At 49.5% G+C, this 5,685-nt stretch overlaps 1 protein-coding gene across 1 annotated transcript in view; it reads right to left on the bottom strand.

Annotated features, from left to right (window-relative positions):
* The window catches only part of MYO18A (myosin XVIIIA), a 102,328-nt gene that overhangs the window by 63,642 nt on the left and 33,001 nt on the right, over positions 1-5,685 (bottom strand). The gene's annotated exons all lie outside the window — the stretch shown is intronic.

Below are 5,685 nucleotides of genomic sequence, written 5' to 3'. Positions count from 1 at the left end.
GGAGGAGGAGGAGGAGGCTCTCAGGGGAAGGACGTGGGGTGGAGGTGGGGGGCCGGAGGTGTTGGAGGGCTAGGGGCAAGGGACAGGGAGGGGGAGACTTTCCGGCTGACACACACCCCGGCTCCCGACAGCTGAGCTGATATGGCCCCTAAAAATAGCAGAGGAATTTGAGACCTGCAGCCCCCCAGCCCCACAGGCCAGGATCAAGATGAGCATACGTACACACACACACACCAGCACACATGAACACTCGATCACAGCACGGTGTTCTTGAGAACATGCAATCATAGGCTCACCCCAGCCATCTAATGACTGCGGCAGAGGCCAAGACAACCACTAACGTCACCTCCGATACAACAACAGCAACAGACACACACAGGGCCCGCTGCACGCTGTGCCCAAACAGCAGCCGCACGGCCACCCCGTGAAGTCCAGCAGGAGCGGAGACCCACACGATCAATCTGAGGCCCACTGTGGCCGCCTCCCTGTTATAAATACACCGGGGACGTGCATGGAATCGACTGCACGCTCTGTGTAGACGTCCCTCTCCCCCACGCTGCCAGCGACTGAGGAGGGTGGGGCTGGTGGGGCGGGGTGGGTGGGCCTGCAGGCAGAGGAAATTGTGGGTGTCTGGGTGGTGAGCAAGGGCTGCAGTGAGAGGCCAGTGCTCCACATGGAGAGAAGCCTGTGGAGTTAGTACCCCAGGGTGCCCAGACCAGGGCTGGGGACACCCATGAGGCCGAAGTGGGGGCTGGGAGCAGGTGGGAAGGAGCCAAGAGACAGCTCTTCTGAAGCTGTCTCAGACGCTGTCAGCTCTGCAGAATAAATGAAACAGTTGTCACCTCCCTCTTCCTCTCCAGGAAGAGCAACGGTGGGGTGAGGGTGAGGGTGCTAAGAAGCCTGAGCAGAACTGTCACCTAACCAGGGCCCAGCAGGGGGTCTGGAGACCCCAGGCCTGTCATCCTGGCCGCTCCAGTGAGCCCAGTGAAAAGGCTGCTAAGCACTGCCCAAGAAGACCAAAGCCCAGTTCCACCTCCTACCTGCCACTCACTGTACCAGCCATCAGGACTGGGCTCCCCAGGCGGTGCTAGTGGTAAAGAACCCTCCTGCTAATACAGGAGACCTAAGAGACGCGAGTTCAATCCCTGGGTCGGAAGATCCCCTGGAGGAGGCAGGGCAACCTATTCCAGTATTCTTGGCTGGAGAATTCCATGGACGGTGGAAGCTGGCAGACTACAGTCCATAGGGTCAAAGAGACCTGGACACAACTGAAGCGCCTTAGTGCTCAAGCCCTGCTTTCTAGGGAGGGGGCTTCCCAGGCGGCTCAGTGGTAAAGAACCTACCTGCCAATGCAGGAGATCCGGGTTTGATCCCTTGGAGAAGGAAATGGCAACTTACTCCAGTATTCTTGCCTGGGAAATCCCATGGACAGAGGAGCCTGGCGGGCTACAGTCCATGGGGTCGCAGAGTCGGACAAGACTGAGCGACTAAACAGCAATAACTGCTTCCTAGGGAATGGTGTGTCTTCCTAGGAAGATGATCTGGCCCCTCAGGGCCATGTACCACGTGTCACAGGTCTCTGCATCTCCAGGGCTTTCTTGATACAATGATGCCAACCTCAGCAGCACACTGATAACCCCTGTGGGACTTTAAAGATACCGACGCCTGGATCCCACCACTTCCTCCCAGTTTCTGATCTGATTGGTCTAGGAGGGCAGCCTGGACACTGGGATTTTTAAAAGCTCCCCAGGTGATTCCTACATGCAGCCACAGCTGAGAGTTGCTTGATTGGAGGGTGAACATAAGGCCTAAAGCAGAGGTACTTCTTTGTTAAATCAATGAGAGAGTCGGTGAATGAAGGACTGAATGATTTAGCTGTGGGACCATGAGCAGATGACTTAAATTTCTGTCATCTGCAAAACAAGGATTAGGCTGCACTGATACTGTTAGTATGAGATGGGTGAAACCTCAGTTGGTGAAATGGCTTTGGTTTTCAAAATGTGGTCCCCAGCCTGGCAGGATCAACATCACCTAGGAACTTTTTAGAAATGTAAATTTTACAGTTGCACCCCAGACCTACTGAATCAGAAACTCTGGATAGGGGACCCAGCATCTATGGTTTTACCAGCCCTCCAGATGATTCTGAGGATCACTGCTTTAAAGGAATTATTCACAGTGTACTGTGCTTAAGTCAGTGAGACCTCCAGAGTCAGACTGCCTGGTTTAATCTTGGCTCCTCCATGTAGTAAACTACACAACTTAACTCTGTGCTTCCATTTCTTCACCTGTAAAATGGGGAGAAAAACAGTGCCTACACATAGGGTTATTGCAGGGATTAAATGAAGTGGGACTTGCAAAGCCCATACGTTTTCAATAAGTTTTAACAGTTATTATCTGTGATCATTAGGGGGAGAAAAGGGACATCACAAGCAAAATTTCCAGGTAACTGAAGTCTACCCCCTTTAAGGGACAAAATATTTTCTATTTTAAGTAGTTTTCTCAATTCTGTGACTACTTAAAATCATAAAAATAACAGACTTTTTATAGACTTTCTAAATTTCTTCAGTTAAAATACTCTGAAAGGGAAAGTGTTAGTCTCTCAGTCGTGTCCAACTCTGTGGCCCTATGGACTGTAGCCCACCCGTCTCCTCTGTCCATGGGATTCTCCAGGCAAGAATACTGGAGTGGGTTGTCATTCCTTTCTCCAGGGGATCTTCCCTTCTCCAGGGATGGTAGCCGGGTCTCCTGCATTGGAGGCAGATTCTTTACTGTCTGAGGCACAGAACTCATCTCAAACACCTTAAACTCTGAGCTCCTGACTTACAGCCTGGCTTCTGCCTCATCGATGCCCCGAACCACTCTCTGAGGCACTCTCCAGGCCCATCTCGGCACCGCAGCCAACGTGAAGCCTCGCTCCACCCTTGTGGCTTCCGATGCCCTCTGTGTCTGTGTATCTGCTGTTCGTTCAGTCCATTTGTCCCCTACCCCTGCTGTCACTCTGCCTGTCAACGTGCCTATCTCCAGCAGTCTCACCTCCTTCTGACAAGCTGTTTCTGCCAAAGGCTGTAAAACCCGATAACCAAGCCTGACAGAAGAGGCCAGAGCAGAACCAGTGGGATGTCGGCGAGCCCACAGCCTCTGCTGGGAGTGAAGGGCCTGGGTTTTCACACATAGACTGGGTGTTCTCTATTTTGGCTGCATGAGAACCTTCGGGGCGCCCCTCCCAGTCAGCAATGTCCTGGAAGCTTCTGGGTGACTGAGGGTCACTTTATCTGCACAGTCTTGTTCCAACTTCTGGTAACCACAGGCCCATCCACTCTGAGGTTCTGCTCATGACTAGGTCCTGTCTACTCTGTCTCTGAGATTTTTGGTGTTACTGACAGGGACCTTCTCGGAGCAGTTTCACTTCTCTTCGTGAGAAGGAAGACCTCTTCATTCAGAGAGGGAAGCTGGGGTCCTGGCAACCCGCTCAGATTCACACATAACCACGGCTGGTCCCTCTGCGGCCCAACGCTCAGTGCTGTTACGGGGCCTGGTCCTTACACCTGCCCTACAGCTCTGGGGGGCCATGCGGCCACTCCCACAGCTAGCCAGACCACGCTGGGTGCCTCAAGTGCCTCCAAGGACGGCCACAATCTGGCTCCTCCTCGGGACTTCTCTTCACCTTTCTCTCACCCTCGCCATCTCCCCAGCACGCCAGGCTCTCACTCTCTCAGACAAGACCGCAGGCCCTCATCAGCCTCAGAGCCTCTACTTCTGAAAGCTTCTCCACCTTCCCAACCCTCCCCACTTCTCCAAGTCCATCTCGAGTCCCACCTCCTTCATGAAGCCGTTCCTAAAAACCCAAGGCCTGCGTGCTGTGGTAGTGCAAAGACCGAATCTCAGCTCAGCCTCTTTTTTTTTTTTTTTTGCAGTCTGACCTAAGGGGAAGTTACTTCTTAAACTTTCCAATTTTTTGTCTTATAGTATACTTATCTTTTTGGGTTGCTGTGAGAATTTAAAAAAATAGTACGTGGAAAGCACCTAGCATTAGGTCTGCCAAATGGTTGATAGTGATTAAATTATTACTAAAAACTACAGCGTTCACTGTCTATACATAAATATTAATATCACCGCTCATGCATGGTGATTCTTGAATATACTCAGCACAGTGCTCTGTCACATACATGGGAGTCACACACCATGGGGGGTTAGATTCCCTAAAGTCAACATGTAAGACAAAAATAGAATATAGTCAAAATTACTCTTAAAAATCCCTTAACTTGCTCACAAAATACAGTACACGTGCTTTTGTATATACCATCCTTATACCTGAAAGCATAATGTACACAGTGAAGTAGACAAAATACAATGGTTACAGTTTCAGACTACAAGTAATACAGTTTCCTACACAACCACATACAGGTATCCTCTGCTTTTTGAAAGTTTGCTTTATGCTACTTAGCTTTACAGAAGACCTACATTAGTACCTGCTTCCGACAAGCAAAAGAAATCTGAAGAGGTGGTTCGCTTTTACGGAAAAAAAAATGCTATAAAAGCAAACACTGCGTCCAGCGTTTGTTTTGCAGCAAGCGTTTTAGAGGCAGCACACACCCCGGGCAACCCTGCCAAGCTCCTTCCCCAGGAACCACACTCAGCCTCTCGGCATCAAATCACCATAGATTTGAACTGAATCTGTATCTGTGCTTCATGATTTTGTAATGCATCCATTAGCAAAATGTGCCCCAAGGTAATTGCTTCTTCACTTTGCACCATTTCATCTTCCAAAAGGTTTCACAGGAAAGCTCTACTTTCGCACTGGTTGTGTGTGTGTGGTGGAAGGGTGGGTAGTGAGCTGTATTTGAATTTATTGAATTTTAATGAGTGAATGTATGCCATGACCAAACTGATGTTTTGATGGTAATACATTTGTGTGATATGTTTAAGCCTTCTTCTCTCCCTGGAGAACAAGAACATTTCCTACTTCCTTTAGAGACCATCCCACCCTGTAGAACTAGGCACATAGTAGGTGTTCAGTAAATACCCACTGGATTTAACCAACTGATCTGAAAGGTACTTGTGCAACTTGTTTAGTTGCTAAGTCGTTTCTAACTCTTTTGCAACCTTATGGACTATAGCCCACCAGGCTCCTCTGTCCGTAGGATTTCCCAGGCAAGAATACTGGAGTGGGTTGCCATTTCCTTCTCCAGGGGATCTTCCCAGACCGGAGATGGAACCTGCATCTCTTGCATTGGCAGGCAGATTCCTTACCATTGAGCCACCAGGGAAGCCTGTATGTGCAATTAGCTGTGGAGAAAAGAATGAGGACCAAAGGAATATTTAGATAGAGAAAACGAAGATCCTGGCATCCGGTCCCATCACTTCATGGGAAATAGATGGGGAAACAGCGGAAACAGTGTCAGACTTTATTTTGGGGGGCTCCAAAATCACTGCAGATGGTGATTGCAGCCATGAAACTAAAAGATGCTTACTCCTTGGAAGGAAAGTTATGACCAACCTAGATAGCATATTCAAAAGCAGAGACATTACTTTGCCAACAAAGGTCCATCTAGTCAAGGCTATGGTTTTTCCAGTGGTCATGTATGGATGTGAGAGTTGGGCTGTGAAGAGGGCTGAGCGCTGAAGAATTGATGCTTTTGAACTGTGGTGTTGGAGAAGACTCTTGAGAGTCCCTTGGACTACTGA

Source organism: Bison bison, unplaced genomic scaffold (assembly GCF_000754665.1).
Source record: "Bison bison bison isolate TAMUID 2011002044 unplaced genomic scaffold, Bison_UMD1.0 scf7180017864472, whole genome shotgun sequence".
Taxonomy (NCBI): domain Eukaryota; kingdom Metazoa; phylum Chordata; class Mammalia; order Artiodactyla; family Bovidae; genus Bison; species Bison bison.
Note: the sequence above shows the minus strand (reverse complement) of the source record. Positions and strands in the feature narration are given on the sequence as shown.